We start from the raw sequence: 22274 nt of genomic DNA, 5'->3' as shown, positions 1-22274 counted from the left end.
CTGAGTCAATATTTTATTCTGAGCCAATATGGCATTCAGAGTATCAATTTCAAGAACTCCCTTCCTTTGAGGCGTCCCATTACTTACAGGATTCATCTCAGAAGTGTACATGAACTGGTTATTCACAACTATGTCAATGAGTTCTTGAGCTTCTGCAGGCGTTTTCTTTAGGTGAATGGATCCACCTGCAGAATGTTCCAATGACATCTTAGATAGTTCAGACAGACTATCATAGAAGATATCCAGGATGGTCCATTCTGAAAGCATGTCAGAAGGACCCCTTTTGGTCAGTTCCTTGTATCTCTCCCAAGCTTCATAGAGGGATTCACCTTCCTTCTGTCTGAAGGTTTGGACATCCACTCTAAGCTTACTAAGCTTTTGAGGAGGAAAGAACTTGGCTAAGAAAGCCTTGACCAGCTTATCCCAAGAGTTCAGGCTATCTTTAGGTTGAGAGTCCAACCATACTCTAGCTCTATCTCTTACAGCAAACGGAAAAAGCATAAGCCTGTAGACCTCGGGATCAACCCCATTGGTCTTAATAGTATCACAGATCTACAAGAATTCAGTTAAGAACTGAAAAGGATCTTCTGATGGAAGTCCATGGAACTTGCAGTTTTGTTGCATCAGAGAAACTAATTGAGGTTTAAGCTCAAAGTTGTTTGCTCCAATGGCAGGAATTGAGATGCTTCTTCCATGTAAATTGTAATTAGGTGCAGTAAAGTCACCAAGCATCTTCCTTGCATTATTATTATTTTCGGCCATGTTGTCTTCTTTTTCGAAAATTTCTGTCAGATTTTCTCGAGAGAGTTGTGCTTTAGCTTCCCTTAGCTTCCTCTTCAGAGTCCTTTCAAGTTCAGGGTCAGCTTCAACAAGAATGTTCTTATCCTTGTTCCTGCTCATATGAAAAAGAAGAGAACACAAAAGAAAATATGGAATCCTCTATGTCACAGTATAGAGATTCCTTATGCAAGTATAAGAAGAGAAGAATATAAGAAGGAGAAGAGGAAAATTCGAACACAGAGAGGGAGATGGGGTTCAAATTTTGGGTGGAAGAGAAGTGTTAGTAGATGAATAAATAAATAGAAGGACATGAGGAAGAAAATAATTCGAAAATTAAACAAAATAAAATAAAAATATTTTAAAATTAAAATTAAAATTCAAAAATTAAAATTGGAATCAAATTAAATTGAAATTAAAACAATTAGTTAATTAAAAAAGAAATTTGAAAAAGAGGGAAGGGATTTTCAAAAATTAAAGAGAGAATTAGTTAGATAGTTTTGAAAAAGATATGATTGAAACAAAAAGATAGGATTAATTGAAAAAGATTTGAAAATTAATTTTGAAAAGATAAGAAGTTAGAAAAGATTTTCAAATCACATGTTAAAAAGATATGATTGAAAGAGATTTGTTTGAAAAATATATGATTGAAAAGATATGATTGACAATTTAATTTGAAAAATATTTGAAAAGGAAATTCAAAAATATTTGATTTTTGAAATCAAAGTTGATTACTTGACTAACAAGAAACTAAAAAGATAAGATTTTAAAATTTAAAGATTGAATCTTTCTTACTAGGCAAGTAACAAACTTAAAAAAAAAAATTTGAATCAATCACATTAATGGTTAGTAAAGATTTTGAAATTATGAACAAGATAAGAAAAAGATTTTTGAAAATCAATCATAAAAGTTTTTGAAAATATAAAAGAAAAAGTGAAGAAGATTTGATTTTTGAAAAAGATTTGAAAAAGATAAGATTTTTAAATTGAAAATTTGATTTGACTCATAAGAAACAACTAGATTTTAAAAAATTTTTGACTAAATCAAATCAAATTTTCGAAAATTATGAGTGAAATAAGAGAAAGATATTTTTTTATATTTTTGAATTTTTAATGAAGAAAGAGAAAAACAACCAAAAAAACTCAAAACATGAAAATTATGAATCAAAACATATGATGCATGCAAGAACACTTTGAATGTCAAGATGAAAACCAAGAACACTTTGAATGTCAAGATGAACACCAAGAACTTATTTTTAAAAATTTTTAAGAAAAGAAAAATATGCAAGACACCAAACTTAGAAATTTTTAATTTTGAGACACTAACAAATTGAAAATGCATAGGAAAAACTAGAAAAGACACAAAACAAGAAAATATGAAGATCAAACAAGAAGACTGGCCAAGAACAACTTGAAGATCATGAAGAATGCAATGCATGGATTTTCAAAAATAATTTTTAGAAAATTAAAAAGATGCAATTGACATCAAACTTAAAACTTGACTCTAGACTCAAACAAGAAACACAAAATATTTTTGGTTTTATGATTTTGTAAATTTTTTTTTGTATTTTTCGAAAATTAATTGGGAAAAACGAAAAAGAAAAATTTTTTTTTTCGAAAATAAGAAATAAAAAAAATTTAAAATTAAAATAAAATTACCTAATCTGAGCAACAAGATGAACCGTCAGTTGTCCAAACTCGAACAATCCCCGGCAACGGCGCCAAAAACTTGGTGCGTAGAAATCGTGACGGTTCCATTCCTTGGTAACAGCGCTGAAAACTTTATACGCACGTTCATAATCTTAATTCTTTGTCACAACTTCGCACTGCTGACCAGCAAGTGCACTGAGTCGTCCAAGTAATAAACCTTACGTGAGTAAGGGTCGATCCCATGGAGATTGTCGGCTTGAAGCAAGCTATGGTCACCTTGTAAATCTCAGTCAGGTGGATTCAAATGTATTAAGAGATTATAGTATACTAAAAGATAATTAAAATAGGATAGAGATAATTATGTAATTCATTGGTGAGAGTTTCAGATAAGCGTGTAGAGATGCTTTCGTTCCTCTGAACCTCTGCTTTCCTACTGTCTTCATCCAACCATTCCTACTCCTTTCCATGGCAAGCTTTATGTAGGGCATCACCGTTGTCAATGGCTACATTCCATCCTCTCTGTGAAAATGGTCCAATGCGCTGTCACTGCATGGCTAATCATCTGTCGGTTCTCGATCATACTGGAATAGGATTTACTATCTTTTTGCGTCTGTCACTACGCCCAGCACTCGCGAGTTTGAAGCTCGTCACAGCCATCCCTTCCCAGATCCTACTCGGAATACCACAGACAAGGTTTAGACTTTCTGGATCTCAAGAATGGCCATCCATGGGTTCTAACTTATACCACGAAGATTCTAATATCTCGGACTCGGTCCTCTGTATTAGATATCTAAGAGATACTCATTCTAGCTTGTTTGCATGTAGAACAGAAGTGTTTGTCAGGCACGCGTTTGTAAGTGAGAATGATGATGAGCATCACATAATCATCACATTCATCATGTTCTTGGGTGCGAATGAATATCTTAGAAGCAGAATAAGCTTGAATTGAATAGAAAAATAGTAGTACTTCGCATTAATTCATGAGGAACAACAGAGCTCCACACCTTAATCTATGGAGTGTAGAAACTCTACCATTTGAAAATACATAAGTGATAATGGTTCAGGCATGGCCGAATGGCCAGCCCCCATGAAAGTCTAAGATAGCATAAAACTGATCAAAGATCCGATCCAAAGATGTAAAAAGTCCTATTTATACTAAACTAGTTACTAGGGTTTACAGAAATGAGTAAATGATGCAGAAATCCACTTCTGGGGACCACTTGGTGTGTGCTTGGGCTGAGCATTGAGCTTTACACGTGTAGAGCCTTCTCTTGGAGTTGAACGCCAGTTTGTAACCTATTTCTGGTGTTTAACTCTACTTTGCAACCTGTTTCTGGCGTTTGACTCCAGAATGCAGCATAACGCCAGTTTACATTATCTAAACTCGGGCAAAGTATGAACTATTATATATTGCTGGAAAGCCCTGGATGTCTACTTTTCAACGCAATTGAGAGCACGCCATTTGGAGTTCTGTAGCTCCAGAAATTCCACTTTGAGTGCAGGGAGGTCAGAATCCAATAGCATCTGCAGTCCTTCTTCAACCTCTGAATCTGATTTTTGCTCAAGTCCCTCAATTTCAGCCAGAAAATACCTAAAATCATAGAAAAACACACAAACTCATAGTAAAGTTCAGAAATGTGAATTTTAATTAAAAACTAATAAAAATATACTAAAAACTAACTAAATTATACTGAAAACTATGTAAAAACAATGCCAAAAAGCGTATAAATTTTCCTCTCATCAGGCGTCGATTCCAAATCGGCGTATCAATCCAATGCCCAGAAAGTTGAGCTGGAATCGTACAGCTGGTATGCATTAGGCATAATTTGGGCCACGCATACGCGTCAACGACGCGTACGCGTCATTTTCACTTACACACACCACGCATGGGCGTGGGTGACGCGTACGCGTCGCGTGAAAATCTTTGCCCCCTTAATTTAAACAGATAGTTGCGCCAAAACGACGGTGAATTTGTGCGTTTAGCACAATCCTAGTCGACGCGTATGCATGCCTCACGCGTACGCGTCATTTTCATTATCCCCCATTCACGTGTTCGCGTCAATGACGCTTCCGCGTCGTTGCAATTCTGCCTCATCCACGCTTTCACTTGATCCACGCGTCCGTGTCAATTTGAATCTGCTTAACCCTCTGACGGGGAAACCCTACCCCCCTCGCGTCATTTCTTCCTCCCCCTCCCTCACAGTCTTCTCCTCTCCCCTCCTGCAACCACCCAACCACCACCGCCGACCCAGCTGCCACGCCCCATCCTCGACAACACCTCGTCGAACCTCCCTCACCCCCCTCTTTCCCCCCTTCTCTTCCTTTTCTTCCCCCTACCCCCTCCTCACTTCTACCCTGTCGCCAACCCAACCCCACCGCCGCACCATAACACCGGCCACCACCATCCCAATGCCACACTCCTCTCCTCGCCCCTCCCCTTCTTCTCTTCCTCGCCATATCCCTCTTTCACCCACTGCCTCCACCCGGACCACCGTCAGAACCGCCGCCACCCCAGCGCCACCGTGCCGCATCCCAATGCCGCCGTGCCACCCACTAGCGCCACCACACTGCCACCCTCTCTCTTCGTTCAATTACTTTCACTACGCACACCAGGTTCCACTGCACTCCAATTCCTTTCCCGTTCCAATTAGTTAGTTTGCATATTTTTCAATTTTGTTCAAATTAGAATAGTTAGAGATGCATGTTCGTAGTGGATTTTAGGTGGTTAGGTAGCTAGGATGTGGTTAGTAGATTTAAGCCTGATAATCGCGCCGTTCTTGCTGCTTGCTTTATCTGTTTCGCAATTTTGAAATTGTTGTGTTGTTGATGCTGCTCATATGCTGTTCATTACTGTTTAATGCTGACTTGATATTATTCCATTTAAATTGCAATTCTTGCTACAGATTGAATTCATTTTTTTCTAAATTCATGTGACTTGCTATTTGCTACTCTTTTATGCACTAATTTAACGTCATATGAACTGAATTTCTGCAGCTGTTTATTACCCGGGAACATTCAATTTTTAGCCAGAATGCTGCCCGATTTTTCTGCAAATTGTTTCACTCAACTCCCATTTATATATTGGCTTTGGTACTTTTGAACTCTGCACTAATTGGTTTCAACCAAGCCAATTTATGGATGAATTGGCTAGCATTCATACTCATTCTGGTTCCATTCTTAGTCAAATCGCATTATTGATGATTTTATTCATTTTGCACTTCTTCTCTTTATATTCTCTACTTAAATGTGATTGCTGGTTCTTTAAGTTTGTGCATTTTTGTTAACTAGGAACTACAATACCATGCCACTAACTTTAACTTCACCTTTTAACTCTTAACTGCATTAACTTTCTAACTTCTCTCTTAGTTTTCAACTAACTACTTTCACCCATTTCAAAGCATGATTATTGTTGTTCCTGATAAACAAGCATTCCGCATATCATAGATATTGGACTGTGATTTTTATTTCAATTCTTTGACTTTTAGCTTGCATACAGTCTAAAATTCTACATCTATCTAACTCACTTCATGCTTATATTGCTATTTCTTCCTCTTTTGCCCATCTATGCTTACATTGCTCAAATACTATTTGCTTACCTATTTTCCTGCTTTAGTTTAATAAATTGTATCCTGGAACCTCTGCTTTTCAGGATGTCTGACCCAAAAGGCAAAGGAAAAGCCAAAATAGGCACAGGCAAAAGAAAAAGAGGAGAATCCTCTATGGCTATCCTGGATATACTGCATGATGATTCCTGGCGGGAGAAGAATTTTTCTCTGCAGGAAAAAGCTGATCAGTTAGTGCCTGCAACCGACCCAGTCAAATTTGCAAACTGATACTGTGAATTGAAGTATCCAGTCATTGCAACTTCAAGGAACCTATATCTAGAAAAGACCCTCCGAATTCCAGCCAAATTACTACAGTACACCACAGACCAAATCAAACAGAGAGGCTGGTTCTTTCTGGAGAGGAACTTGACTGAGGTAAATGTATCCTGGGTCAGGGAATTTTACTGCAACTATTTTAAAACGACCTTGGATGCAGTGCAACTCAGAGGCAAACAGATTCTAGTCACTGAGGAGGTGATTGAAGACATCCTCCATTTCTTGCCTAAATTCGATCAGCCAGATGGTTATCAGCAGGCTGAAGAAGATATAAGATTTATGAGATTTGATTTGGAAGCAGTGAAGCGCACTATAGCTCTTGATCCTGCTGTCCCATGGGTTATGAGCAAATCAACAGTGCACCCCAAAGGCATCAAAATCATCTACCTGAACGATGAGGCTCGGCTATGGCAACAAATCCTAAGCAATTATGTGATGCCGAGCACTCACGAGACTGAGGTGCCAGCAGCCATGATTACTCTTATCTGGTGCGTGATGAAAGGCAAGGACCTGTACCTTCCCCGATTTATCCGGTACTATATGGCCAAGGTTCATGTTCGAGGCACTTTGCCCTTCCCCTATTTGATTACTCAGCTGGGCCGCCGAGCTGAGGTACCTTGGGAGCTTGCGGATGAGAAGCCACCAGCCGTCGATTGCAAGAAGATCATCCCACATGACAGAAAGTTCATGGCTCTGGGCTACAGACCGCCCTTTCTCACTGCCTCCACTGATGCAGCCACATCCTCTGATGCTCCTTGGTGCACGAATTGTAAATCACAATTTTCACAACTCGTACCACTAACCAGCAAGTGCACTAGGTCGTCCAAGTAATACCTTACGTGAGTAAGGGTCGATCCCACGGAGATTGTTGGCTTGAAGCAAGCTATGGTTATTTTGTAATTCTTAGTCAGGAAATTAATAATAAAAATGGTTGGGTTTATGAGAAGTAATTAACATAAAATAAATATTACTTGTTATGCAGTAATGGAGAACAGATTGAGGTTTTGGAGATGCTCTGTCTTTTGAATCTCTGCTTTCCTACTGTCTTCTTCTTCACGCACGCAGGTCTCCTTCCATGGCAAGCTGTATGTTGGGGGATCACCGTTGTCAATGGCTACCATCCATCCTCTCAGTGAAAATGGTCCAAATGTACTGTCACTGCACGACTAATCATCTGTCGGTTCTCACTCATGTTGGAATAGAATCCGTTGATTCTTTTGTGTCTGTCACTACGCCCAACTCTCGTGAGTTTGAAGCTCATCACAGTCATCCCTTCCCAGATCCTACTCAAAATACCACAGACAAGGTTTAGACTTTCTAGATCTCAAGAATGGCTGCCAATAATTCTAGCCTATACCACGAAGACTCTGATCATGAACCAGGAAGCTAAGAGATACACACTCAAGCTAGTGCAGATAGAATGGAGGTGGTTGTCAGGCACACGTTCATAGGTGAGAATGATGATGAGTGTCACGGATCATCACATTCATCAGGGTGAAATGCAAGTGAATATCTTAGAATAGAAACAAGCGTGATTGAATGAAAAACAGTAGTAATTGCATTAATTCATCGAAACACAGCAGAGCTCCTCACCCCCAATCATGGAGTTTAGAGACTCATGCCGTTAGAAATACAATGTGAAGTGTAAAAAATTTCATGAGGTACATAGTAAGTCTCTAAAAGTTATTTTTATACTAAACTAGTAGCTAGGGATACAGAAAATAAGTAACTAAGTGCAAATAGTGCAGAAATCCACTTTTGGGGCCCACTTGGTGTGTGCTTGGGCTGAGCAATGAGCTTTACACGTGTAGAGGCTTCTCTTGGAGTTAAACACCAGGTTGCAACCTGTTTGTGGCGTTTAACTTCAGAATAGGGCAGGAAGTTGGTGTTTGAACGCCAGTTTGCGTCATCAAAACTTGGGCAAAGTATGGACTACTATATATTTCTCGAAAGCCCTGGATGTCTACTTTCCAACAAAATTGAGAGAGCGCCAATTGGGTTTCTGTAGCTCCAGAAAATCTATTTCGAGTGCAGGGAGGTCAGAATCCAACAGCATCTGCAGTCCTTTTTCAGCCTCTGAATCAGATTTTTGCTCAGGTCCCTCAATTTCAGCCAGAAAATACCTGAAATCACAGAAAAATACACAAACTCATAGTAAAGTCCAGAAATGTGAATTTTGCATAAAAACTAATAAAAACATATTAAAAACTAACTAAATCATACTAAAAACTACCTAAAAACAATGCCAAAAAGCGTATAAATTATCCGCTCATCACAACACCAAACTTAAATTGTTGCTTGTCCCCAAGCAACTGAAAATCAAATAGGATAAAAAGTAGAAAATATACTATAAATTCCAAAATATCAATGAAACTTAGCTCCAATTAGATGAGCGGGACTAGTAGCTTTTTGCCTCTGAACAGTTTTGGCATCTCACTTTATCCTTTGAAGTTCAGAATGGTTGGCATCTATAGGAATTCAGAATCCAGATAGTGTTATTGATTTTTCTAGTTCAGTATGTTGATTCCTTGAACACAGCTACTTTATGAGTCTTGGCCATGGCCCTAAGCACTTTGTTTTCCAGTATTACCACCGGATACATAAAGGCCACAGACACAAAACTGGGTGAACCTTTTTAGATTGTGACTCAGCTTTGCTAGAGTCCCCAATTAGAGGTGTCCAGGGTTCTTAAGCACACTCTTTTTGCTTTGGATCATGACTTTAACCGCTCAGTCTCAAGCTTTTCACTTGACACTTTCACGCCACAAGCGAGCATATGGTTAGGGACAGCTTGGTTTAGCCACTTAGACCGGGATTTTATTCCTTTGGTCCCTCCTATCCATTAATGCTCAAAGCCTTGGATCCTTTTTATTACCCTTGCCTTTTGGTTTAAAGGGTTACTGGCTTTTTGCTCTTGCCTTTTGGTTTAAAGAGCTATTGGCTTTTTCTGCTTGCTTTTTCTTTTTTCTTTCTTTTATTTTTTTATTTTTTTTGCAAGCTTTGTTCTTCACTGCTTTTTCTTGCTTCAAGAATCAATTTTATGATTTCTCAGATTATCAATAACATTTCTCCTTTTTCGTTATTCTTTCAAGAGCCAACAATTTTAACATTCATAAACAACAAATTCAGAAGACATATGCACTGTTCAAGCAGTCATTCAAAAAGAAGAAAGTATTGTCACCACATCAAAATAATTAAACTAATCTCAAGGATGAATTCGAAATTCATCTACTTCCTGTTCTTTTATAATTAAAGCATTTTTCATTTAAGAAAGGTGATGGATTCATAGGACATTCATAGCTTTAAGACATAGACACTTGAACACTAATGATCATGTAATAAAGACACAAACATGAATAAACATAGAGCATAGTAAATGAAAAACAGAAAAATAAAGAACAAGGAAATTAAAGAACGGGTCCACCTTAGTGATGGCGGCTAGTTCTTCCTCTTGAAGATCTTATGGAGTGCTTTAGCTCCTCAGTGTCTCTTCCTTGCTTTTGTTGCTCCTCCCTCATAGCTCTTTGATCTTCTCTAATTTCATGGAGGAGGATAGAATGCTCTTGGTGCTCCATCCTTAGTTGTCCCATGTTGGAACTCAATTCTCCTAGGGAGGTGTTAATTTGCTCCCAATAGTTTTGTGGAGGAAAGTGCATCCCTTGAGGCATCTCAGGGATTTCATGATGAGGAATTTCCTCATGCTCTTCTTGAGGTCCATGAGTGGGCTCTCTTGTTTGCTCCATCCTTTTCTTAGTGATGGGCTTGTGAGATGAATCTCTCCATCTCCCATGACTCGGATGTAGAAGCAATTGTCTTCCCTTTCCTCTTTCTAGAGGTTTCTCTGGCCTTTGGTGTCATTAATGGTTATGGAAAAACAAAAAGCAATGCTTTTACCACACCAAACTTAAAAGGTTTGCTCGTCCTCGAGAAAAAGAAGAAAGAAAGTAGTAGAAGAAGAAGAAAATAGAGGAGATGGAGGGAGATATATGGTCCGGCCAAGGGGTAGAAGTAGTGGTTGTAATGTGTGAAAATGAAGGAGTGGTGAGAGGTTTATATAGGGGTAGGAGGAGGTGATTGGTGAAGGGTATTTGGGAAAGAGTGTTATGAAAAGGTGGGAGAGAGAGAGAGAGAGAGAGAGAGAGGTGGGGTAGGTGGGGATCCTGTGGGGTCCACAGATCCTGAGGGGTCAAAGACTTATCATCCCTACTCCATTTAGGCGTGCAAAATGCCCATATAGTGCAATCCTGGCGTTAAACACCAGGTTGCTGCTTGTTTCGACGTTTAACGCCAGCTTTTCTCCCTTTATTGGTGTTTAACGCCAAGTTGGTGCTTGTTTCTGGCGTTAAACACCAGACTGTAGCTTGTTTCTGGTGTTTAACGCCAGCTTGATGCTTCTTTCTGCCGTTAAACGCCAGTCTGATGCTTCCTACTGGCGTTTAAACACCAGTAAGCTCTTCCTCCAGGGTGAGCTATTTTCAATGCTGTTTTTGATTTTGCTTTAATTTTTGTGACTCCACATGATCATCATCCTAAAGAAAATATAAAATAAAAATGGAAAACAGAAAATTAACATAGATAAGTAAAAATTGGGTTGCCTCCCAATAAGCGCTTCTTTATTGTCTTTAGCTGGACCTTACTGAGCTTTTAATCTAGTCTCAGCTTTGAGCATTCTTGCTCAACATTGCCTTCAAGATAATGCTTGACTCTCTATCCATTAACAATGAACTTCTTATTAGAATCAATGTCTTGAAGCTCCACAAAGCCATATGGTGACACACTTGTAATCACATATGGTCCCCTCCACCGGGATTTCAGTTTCCCGGGGAATAATCTGAGCCTAGAGTTAAACAGCAGAACCTTTTGTCCTGGTTCAAAGATTCTGGGTGACAGTTTCTTATCATGCCACCTTTTTGCTTTCTCCTTGTAAATTTTTGCATTTTCGAAAGCATTGAGTCTGAATTCCTATAGCTCATTTAACTGGAGTAATCTCTTCTCTCCAGCTAACTTAGCATCCAGTTTTAGGAATCTGGTTGTCCAGTAGGCCTTATGCTCCAGTTCCACGGGCAGATAACAGGCCTTGCCATACACAAGCTGGTATGGAGAGGTTCCTATAGGAGTCTTGAATGCTGTTCTGTATGCCCACAGAGCATCATCCAAGCTTTTTGCGGAATCCCTTCTACGGGTAATTACAGTCCGTTCCAGGATTCTTTTTAGTTTTCTATTAGAGACTTCAGCTTGCCCATTTGTCTATGGATGATATGGAGTTGCTACTTTGTGGCTAATTCTATATCGGACCATAGCAGAGTAAAGCTGTTTATTGCAGAAATGAGTGCCTCCATCACTGATTAGTACTCTAGAGACACCAAACCTGCTGAAGATATGTTTCTGGAGGAACTTTAGCACTATCTTAGTATCATTAGTGGGGGTTGCAATTGCCTCTACCCATTTAGATACATAGTCTACTGCCACCAGAATATACGTGTTTGAGTATGATGGTGGGAAAGGCCCCATGAAGTCAATACCCCCAAACATCAAACAACTCAATCTCCAAGATTCCTTGTTGAGGCATGGCGTAACCATGGGGCAGATTTCTAGCTCTCAGGCAATTGTCACAGTTACGTACAAACTCTCGGGAGTCTCTATAGAGAGTAGGCCAGTAGAAGCCACATTGGAGAACCTTGGTGGCTGTTTGCTCACCTCCGAAATGGCCTCCATATTGTGATCCATGGCAATGCCATAAGATCTTCTGTGCCTCTTCCTTGGGCACACATCTATGGATTATTCCGTCTGCACATCTCTTAAAGAGATACGGTTCATCCCATAAGTAGTACTTTGCATCAGAAATCAATTTCTTTATTTGCTGCCTACTGTACTCTTTGGGTATGAATCTTATAGCTTTATAGTTTGCAATGTCTGCAAACCATGGTGTTTCCTGAATGGCAAATAATTGCTCATCTGGAAAGGTTTTAGAGATCTCAATAGAAGGGGAGGACGCCCCTTCTACTGGTTCTATCTGGGACAGATGATCAGCCACTTGGTTCTCTATCCCTTTTCTGTCTCTTATTTCTATATCAAACTCTTGCAGAAGCAACACCCATCTTATGAGCCTGGGTTTTGAATCTTGCTTTGTAAGTAGATTTTTAAGAGCAGCATGGTCAGTGTACACAATCACTTTTGATCCTACTAAGTATGATCTAAACTTGTCAATGGCATAAACCACTGCAAGCAGCTCTTTTTCTGTGGTTGTGTAATTTTTCTGTGCATCATTTAAAACACGGCTTGCATAATAAATGACATGCAGAAGCTTGTTATGCCTCTGTCCCAGTACTGCACCCATGGCATGGTCACTGGCATCACACATTAGTTCGAATGGTAATGTCCAGTCTAGTGCAGAAATAACTGGTGTTGTGACCAGCTTAGCTTTCAAAGTTTCAAACGCCTGCAGACACTCTGTGTCAAATACAAATGGCATGTCAGCAGCTAGCAGATTGCTCAGAGGTTTCGTAATTTTTGAAAAATCCTTTATAAACCTCCTATAGAATCCTGCATGCCCTAGAAAGCTTCTGATTGCCTTAACATTGGCAGGTGGTGGTAATTTTTCAATTACTTCAACTTTAGCTTGATCCACCTCTATTCCCTTGTTTGAAATTTTATGCCCAAGGACAATCCCTTCAGTCACCATAAAGTGGCATTTTTCCCAGTTTAAAACTAGGTTGGTCTCTTGGCATCTTTTCAGAACAAGTGCTAAATGGTCAAGGCAGGAGCTGAATGAGTCTCCAAATACTAAAAAGTCATCCATGAAAACTTCCAAAAATTTCTCTACACTACAAAAAAAAGGCGTATTTGTAACCAAAAAAATTGTTACAAAACGTCGAAATTTTGAAACAAAAGTTTTTTGTAACAAAAAAAGGGGCCGTTGCAGTAAGTCCCGTTGTAGTAAGTCCCGTTACAAAAAGTTTTTGTAACGAAAAATGGAACTGTTACAATTCAATATGATGTTTTGTAACAATTTTTTCTGATACAAAAAACTAGAAGCCGTTATAAAAGTGGTAACAAATTTTGATCTTCAAGGTATTTTTCGTGACAATCTATTTTTCCTATCAAAAAATTTTGTTACAAAATATATCTTGATTTTGTAACATTTTTTTTTCTTTAGTTACAAAAGTAAAATAATTATTTTGTAACATTTTTTTAATTAACTAATATATTAACTATTTTATTAAGCAAATCTACATTTATATAATATGTAAAAACATACATAATTCAAACATGCCTCATTTAGCTAAAATTGTTTTAAAACAAAATAACATGAGTGAGTATATTGATTAGTTCTACAAGTTATATGTCTTGCACAAGTTCAACCAAAAGTTAAAAGTTCTAACATAGATTAGTGTCTCTATGAATCAAAATATTCTTGAGCCCTCAAAGTAGCATGTGGTCACCATTTTAGCACTCCTATAAATAAGAAAATCCGAAACAAAAAGTTAGGTGCATAGTCAAAAGAAATATCTTGAGGCAATCAGAAATCATGTAGCAAACAATGGTCTATTTTGATACAGAAATTCGCCAAATAGAACTTGTTTTCTCAAACAACACAATGCATTTTAATTGAGCAACCAAATAGGACAACAACCAAATAGTGAATAACAAAACCCAAGCTTCTAGCTTCCAACAACCAAAACAGTGAAGCACTTAACCGGATAATCAATCAATTGAGCTTAGCAACAATTTAAAACCAAAAGCAATTAAATACCAACTCAATCAATTAATAGAATCAAAGATGAATATTGAAAACAGCTTAAGATAAATTTCGGCAGCATTTCAGCAGTAAATTTGCCTATTTCACAATTTCAATCAATCAATTCAAATTCTATATGAATTCTTTGAGAGTTAAAAACACAAAAAATCATAATGAATTCATATGAAGGAAGTAAATAAGCCAATTCCAACAAGAAAACATGAGGAAACAATTAAAACCAATCCAACCACCAAGAAGTAGAGCAGCACTCAGCAGAACAGCAATCAATGGCCCATCATACAGCACCCAAAACAGTAAAATGAACAAAGGTAATGGATTCAGGCAGCATTCTATTCATTGAATTCAATAACCATTACACTTGCAAGCAGCAGAGGCACAGCAGTTTATCCATTAATTCAATAGAAAATCAATCAAGCCAAACTAAACAATTTCAGCAACAGATTTATCAATAAAACTAATCTCAGTTCAGCAACCATCATCTACTCCAACACAAACAACAATAACTCAGCAGCATTTCCTTTTTCATTGAATTTAACAATCATTCAACAAGCAAGCAATGAGGGGGAAAAATCAGCAGCAACCAATAGCAAGTATAGAGCAGCAATAATAACTTAATGTGAGAAATTATTCAACAACAAATGCACACACAAATACAAGGATTACTTAAATGACTCATCATGCTTATTCACATAAGTCTGCAGTAAAACCACTTACCGTTTCACTTAAGAGGCTTGTAACAATAGCTTTTTTATCAACTTCTTTCTCATTCTCCCTTTCAGGCTCACTGTCAATACTGGTAGGAGGTGGAAGTGCTGAAGCACCAAACATGGCTTCGTCATGAGCAGCTTGGATTTGTTCCTCCCTTCTTGCCTTGATAAGAAAATGGATTCGATCTATGTTTAGTCTTCCATACATAGATGATGCATGTATGTTAACAAGGAATAAAACTGACTATTCATGAATATAAGAAGAGGAATATACCTCTATTTTAGAATACCGGAAACTCTGGCCAATTTGCTTGACCAAGAAAGCATCATCTTCAGCCACTGCAAATAGGTGGGCAAATACAATTAGTTCAATTAAGTTTCAGGCTTCAAGCCAAACCCCAAACCATTACTCATTATCATTTATAAGAAAAATTATCATTGGCATTCAATAATTAAAAGAATCACCATGACTAAGCAATGAACAATTAAAATCAGTAAGTATTGGTGGTATTAACAAGCATACAACAACAGTACTCAAAATTGGATCAATTAAAAATGAAGTTTACATTATCAGGATTCAGGTTCATATCACTTCATTTGATTAATTAATTATCAATTGGAAGTGGAGCCCTGTTTTCATAAACCAGTTCAGAGTTTCAGCAAACAACCGACCTTCCAAGTGACTTATCTAAGTCTACAAAACATATATGAACATGAAACTTGTACTCACTTAAAATAGACTGATAGATATTTAAAATTATTTTAAAATCAACTCAAAATTTTGTTTAAATTAAAAGTTATAGTATTTGGAAGTTGGTGCTGTAGAACCAGAAAACCAGAAAAATCTGCAGCAACCGCTAAACTTTCAAAAATCATATCTTCCAAACCACTTGGCCAAATTCCCTGAAATTTTTATGGAATATTCAAGACACACTAAAGTTTTACAGAAAAATAGTTTAATCTAAAAATTAGGTCTGGACTACTCCCAAAAAGTCATTCGTTCTGCTGTCAATTATGCAGTTTTCTGCAGAAATTCTGCACAAAGTATTTCCAACAACCTCACATACCAATTCCTATATTCAAGCCTAGGATTCATCTAAAACCATATTTCTAACTTTCTTTTGACTAACCAAAGTTTCCCAAGAACTCTTAATTCAATATATCACAATTTCATATCATAGGTGCAACGTAACCATATTATCACAGCATCCATTCTTCAGCATCTCATCTATAACAACATATCTCGAATTCTGATTCATAAAATCAAATTCCAGTAGCCATAGCAACATTCCATACACAAAATCAACATCAACAAGTACTAGCAGCAAGTATAACTTCAACATACACAACATCATCAATAATCATTACATTAAATCATTAAACCAATCACCAATTACAGCTATGATTCAACTCAATACTAACAATTATTCACACAAAGCAATCATAAACCATTTACAGTTACTCATTTAATTTTATTGGCATTCATAACTTAAAACATTTATTTTTAAAACAAATCCCCTACCTCAGTTAGTCGAAAACCACAAAATTAAGCATGACTTCAACTTCGTTCTAACCCGCAGCAGCAGCAATAGCCTTAAATCGGATCAGCAACGGCAATGCTAGTGAACAATTTGCAGTGGTATTGACATAACCCTAATATATTAACATCTCAGCATTCTCAATCAACCATGAAAACAGAACGGTAACAATAAGGGTTTTGGAACAAGGACAACTTACTAAAACTTGAAAGGAACAAATGACAGGGAACAACAGTAGTAATAGCTTTGTTTAAGCACAAGCAACCCCATGACTACCCATCACGGCAGCAGCAACTTCGGCACACAAGGAGGACCAAAAACAGAGACAAGACTGAGTAACTAATGAAGACAGTGGCTTCAGCAACAGTAGTGGCGACGACTCTCGCCAGTGACGGCGACGAGCTCTCGTAATGTTGACGGTGACTGGGTGCGGTAGCGGTGACAAGATCGGCTTCCCCTCTCTCTCATCTTCACGCACTGTCTTTCTTTCTTCAAAGTTTGACGGCGGCTGGTCATCGGCGGAGCACAACAGCTCCTCTTCTCCCTGGCGGCGTCTCTGGCTCGCGATGTGCTCTCTCTCCCTCGATGGTGGCAGCAGCGACGACGTCTCCCTTTCTTTTCCCCCTTTCTCCTCTTCGCTCCCTCAGTTTCTCTCTTTCTTTCTTTCCTTTCATTTGTTTTCAAAAGCAGCTGAGTATTGGGTTTTTGGGAAGGGATGGCGGTGGTGAATGGTAGTAAGACGGCGGGGTAAAAGGGTTAGGGTTTGTGTATAGAATTAGAAATTTTGGATTTAATTTGAGTAAAATATTTTTAATAAAATTAGAGTATAAAGTATTAATATTTGAAAAACTAACTTAATCTCTAAACTTTAAAATATTATTTGTGATATAAAAATACTTATTGATTCTTAATAAATTACTCTAATTGAAAATACATGGTAATACAATTAACTTTCTTTATCTTAAAAAAAATTATTTAATCATAAATTTACAAATTAATTTTAATAAAATATTCTAATTAAAGTATTAGAGATAATATAATTAATTTTCTTTGTTTATAAAAATTAAAATATTAAATTCTAAAATTTAAAATATTTAAACCAAATCATATAAAGTTCTTATTATTTTACATTTGCTAAATTTTATAATTTAAATATAAAAAATAATTTAATAATTATAAAATCAGATAAAATCTTAAATTATTTTAAACTCAATTAATCAAAATTTGTTTAATTACCTTTAATAGAATAATTTCAGAGATTAAAATACTTAATGATAAATAAATCTAAATTAGCTCTTAATAAGATCTTCTAAAATTTTTACATCTTACACACTATATAAAAAATTTTCATTTTTGAAATAAAATAAAATTATTTTAAAAAAGTATATACACAATTTTTTTTACTCTTAAAGTGTTTAACACTTTGAAAAAAAATTGTTATAAAATATACTTATATTTTAGGACAAATAATTAACTTGTTACAAACAATATTGAATTTTGTGATAAATTATTTTTTTGTTACAAAATAACTGGAGTTTTTGAAACAGAAAGTTATTTTGTTACAAAACAATTGGAGTTTTTGAAACAAAAAAACATTTTGTTACAAAATATTTTGAATTTTTGTAACTTTTTTTTTTTGTTACAAAATATTACAATATTTTGTAACAAAACACCATCTCATTACAAAAACTAACATAATTTGTAACAAAATAAAACAGGTTGTTACAAAATATTATCATGTTTTGTAACAACTTGTAATGTTGTTACAAAATATTATCCTTTTGTAACAATCACTAATTATTATTACAAAATACTATTTTTTTGTAACAATTTTAAATTTGATACAAATTTTTTGTTACAAATAATCTATTTTCTTGTAGTGCTACCATATCAGAGAAGATAGAGAGCATGCACCTCTGAAAGGTTGCAGGTGCATTGCACAGACCAAAAGGCATCCTTCTATAGGCAAACACTCCAGAAGGACATGTGAATGCTGTTTTCTCTTGGTCCTGAGGATCCACTACAATTTGGTTGTAACCTGAATAGCCATCCAAAAAGTAGTAATATTCATGACCGGCTAGTCTTTCTTGCATCTAGTCTATGAATGGTAAAGGAAAGTGATCCTTCCTGGTGGCTGTATTGAGCCTTCTGTAATCAATACACATACGTCACCCTGTAACTGTTCTTGTAGGAACCAGTTCATTCTTTTCATTATGAACCACTGTTATGCCTCCCTTCTTGGGGACAACTTGGACAGGGCTCACCCAAGGGCTATTAGAAATAGGGTAAATGATCCCAGCCTCTAGTAACTTAGTGACCTCCTTCTGCACCACCTCTTTCAAGGCTGGATTGAGCCGCCTCTGTGGTTGAACCACTGGTTTAGGATCATCCTCCAATAGGATCTTGTGCATGCATCTAGCTGGGCTTATGTCCTTAAGGTCACTTATGGACCACCCAAGAGCTGCCTTGTGTGTCCTTAGCACTTGAAGTAGTGCTTTCTCTTCCTGTGGATTTAAAACAGAGCTTATGATCACCGGAAAAGTGTCACCTTCTCCCAGAAATGCATATTTCAGGGATGGTGGTAGTGGTTTGAGCTCGGGTTTAGGAGGTTTCTCCTCTTCCTGAGGAATTTTCAGAGGCTCTTTTATTTCCACTGATTCCTCCAGATCAGGCTGAACATCTTTAAACATGTCTTCTAGCTCTGATTCAAGACTCTCAGCCACGTTGATCTCCTCTACCAAGGAGTCAATAATATCAACACGCATGCAGTCTTTTGATGTGTCTGGATGCTTCATTGCCTCAACAGCATTCAGCCTGAACTCATCCTCATTGACTCTTAAGGTCAATTCCCCTTTTTGGACATCAATGAGGGTTCATCCATTTGCTAGGAAGAGTCTTCCTTGAATGAGAGTTGCACTCTTGTGCTCCTCCATCTCCAGCACTACAAAGTCAGTGGGAAAGGCAAATGGCCCAACCTTGACAATCATGTCCTCAATTATGCCTGATGGATATTTAATGGAGCCATCAGCAAGTTGAAGACATATCCGGGTTGGTTTGACCTCTTCAGTCAAGCCAAGCTTTCTGATAGTGGATGCAGGGATTATATTGAAACTTGCCCCAAGGTCACATAAAGCTGTCTTGGTACAAGTACCCTCTAATGTGCATGGTATCACAAAGCTTCCGGGATCCTTAAGCTTTTCTGGTAAGCTTGTTAGGATGACTGCACTGCATTCTTCAGTGAGAAAAACTTTTTCTGTTTCTTTCCAATCCTTCTTATGACTTAAGATGTCTTTCATGAACTTAGTTATAAGAGGGTATTTGCTCAAGTGCCTCTACAAACGGAATCTTTATTTCAAGAGTCCTGAGATAGTCTGCAAAGTGGGCAAATTGTTTATCCTATTCTGCTTGGTGGAGTTTCTGAGGATAAGGCATTTTGGCTTTATATTCTTCAACATTAGTTACTGCAGGCTTATTTCCTATAGAGGCAGGTTGAGAAGCCTTCTTGAGGGAGTTATTATCAGCATGGTGCACAAAATTGTGATTCACATTTTTCACAACTCCGCACAACTAACCAGCAAGTGCACTGGGTCGTCCAAGTAATACCTTACGTGAGTAAGGGTCGATCCCACGGAGATTGTTAGCTTAAAGCAATCTATGGTTACCTTGTAAATCTTAATCAGGAGATTAATTATGATTATCAGTTTGAATTGCGAAAAATAAAAGAGCATAAAATAAATACTTGTTATGCAGTAATGGAGAATATGTTGGAGTTTTGGAGATGCTTTGTCTTCTGAATCTCTGCTTTCCCCCTGTCTTCTTTTTCACGTACGCAAGGTTCCTCCTATGGCAAGCTGTGTGTTGGTGGATCACCGTTGTCAATGGCTACCATCCGTCCTCTCAGTGAAAATGGTCCAGGTGCGCTGTCACCACACGGCTAATCATCTGTCGGTTCTCACTCATGCTGGAATAGGATCCATTGATCCTTTTGCGTCTGTCACTACGCCCAACCCTTGTGAGTTTGAAGCTCGTCACAGTCATTCAATCCATGAATCCTACTCGGAATACCACAGACAAGGTTTAGACTTTCCGGATTCTCAAGAATGCTGCCAATGGATTCTAGCTTATACCACAAAGATTCTGATTAAGGAATCCAAGAGATACTCATTCAATCGAAGGTAGAATGGGAGTGGTTGTCAGGCACGCGTTCATAGATTAAGAATGGTGATGAGTGTCACGGATCATCACATTCATCATATTGAAGTGCGAATTAACATCTTAGATAGAAACAAGCGTGTTTGAATAGAAAACAGAAATAATTGCATTAATTCATCGAGACACAGCAGAGCTCCTCACCCCCAACAATGGAGTTTAGAGACTCATGCTATCAAAGAGTACAAAGTTCAGATCTAAAAATGTCATGAGGTACAAAATAATCCTCTAACAGTTGTTTAAATAGTAAGCTAGTAATCTAGGTTTGCAGAGAATGAGTAAACTATGATAGATAGTGCAGAAATCCACTTCTGGGGCCCACTTGGTGTGTGCTGGGGTTGAGACTTAAGCTTTACACGTGCTTAGGCTGTTTCTGGAGTTAAACGCCAGGTTGTAACTTGTTTTGGGCGTTTAACTCCAACTTGTAACCTGTTTCTGGCATTTAACGCCAGACTGCAACATGGAACTGGCGTTGAACGCCAGTTTACGTCATCTATCCTTGAGAAAAGTATAGACTATTATATAGTGCTGGAAAGACCTGGATGTCTACTTTCCAACGCAATTGGGAACGCGCCAATTGAACTCCTGTAGCTCCAGAAAATCCATTCCGAGTGCAGAGAGGTCAGAATCCAACAGCATCAGCAGTCCTTTTTCAGCCTGAATCAGATTTTTGCTCAGCTCCCTCAATTTCAGCCAGAAAATACCTGAAATTACAGAAAAACACACAAACTCATAGTAAAGTCCAGAAATATGAATTTTGCCTAGAAACTAATGAAAATATACTAAAAACTAACTAAAACATACTAAAAACTACATGAAATTAACCCCAAAAAGCGTATAAAATATCCGCTTATCACAACACCAAACTTAAACTGTTGCTTGTCCCCAAGCAACTAGACAAATAAAATAGTATACAAATAAGTCAAAAAGCAATAATATCTTAGAGTTTTTTTTGAGTGAGGCTCAGATTCTAATTAGATGAGCGGGACTAGTAGCTTTTTGCTTCCGAACAGTTTTGGCATCTCACTTTATCCATTGAAGCTCAGAATGATTGGCATCTATAGGAACTTAGAATTCAGATAGTGTTATTGATTCTCCTAGTTCAGTATGTTGATTCTTGAACACAGCTACTTTATGAGTCTTGGTCGTGGCCCTAAGCACTTTGTTTTCCAGTATTACCACCGGATACATAAATGCCACAGACACATAATTGGGTGAACCTTTTCAGATTGTGACTCAGCTTTGCTAAAGTCACCAGTTAGAGGTGTCCAGGGTTCTTAAGCACACTCTTCTTTTTGCTTTGGACCTTGACTTTAACCGCTCAGTCTCAAGTTTTCACTTGACACCTTCACGCCACAAGCACATGGTTAGGGACAGCTTGGTTTAGCCACTTAGGCCAGGATTTGATTCCTTTAGGCCCTCCTATCCACTGATGCTCAAAGCCTTGGATCCTTTTTATTACCCTTGCCTTTTGGTTTTAAGTGCTATTGGCTTTTTCTGCTTGCTTTTTTTTTTCTTTTTCTTTTTCTTTTATTTTCGCCAATTTTTTTTTCTGCAAGCTTTTGTATTCACTGCTTTTTCTTGCTTCAAGAATCATTTTTTTATGATTTTTCAAATTATCAAATAACATTTCTCCTTTTTCATCATTCTTTCAAGAGCCAACATATTTAACATTCATAAACATCAATTTCAGAAGACATATGCACTGTTCAAGCATTCATTCAGAAGACAAAAAGCATTGCCACCACATGTAA

General features: G+C 37.5%; 1 non-coding gene across 1 annotated transcript; it reads left to right on the top strand.

The window, feature by feature from the left end:
* Positions 1-261: 261 nt before the first annotated feature.
* Positions 262-369, top strand: LOC148565184 (small nucleolar RNA R71). Its single transcript, XR_015884573.1, has one exon. It is a non-coding gene; the product is annotated as a small nucleolar RNA R71 (small nucleolar RNA).
* Positions 370-22274: the final 21905 nt, after the last annotated feature.

The sequence above is a fragment of the Arachis ipaensis genome, chromosome B5 (genome assembly GCF_059453495.1).
Source record: "Arachis ipaensis isolate K30076 ecotype BB chromosome B5, ASM5945349v1, whole genome shotgun sequence".
Lineage (NCBI taxonomy): Eukaryota > Viridiplantae > Streptophyta > Magnoliopsida > Fabales > Fabaceae > Arachis > Arachis ipaensis.
Note: the sequence above shows the minus strand (reverse complement) of the source record. Positions and strands in the feature narration are given on the sequence as shown.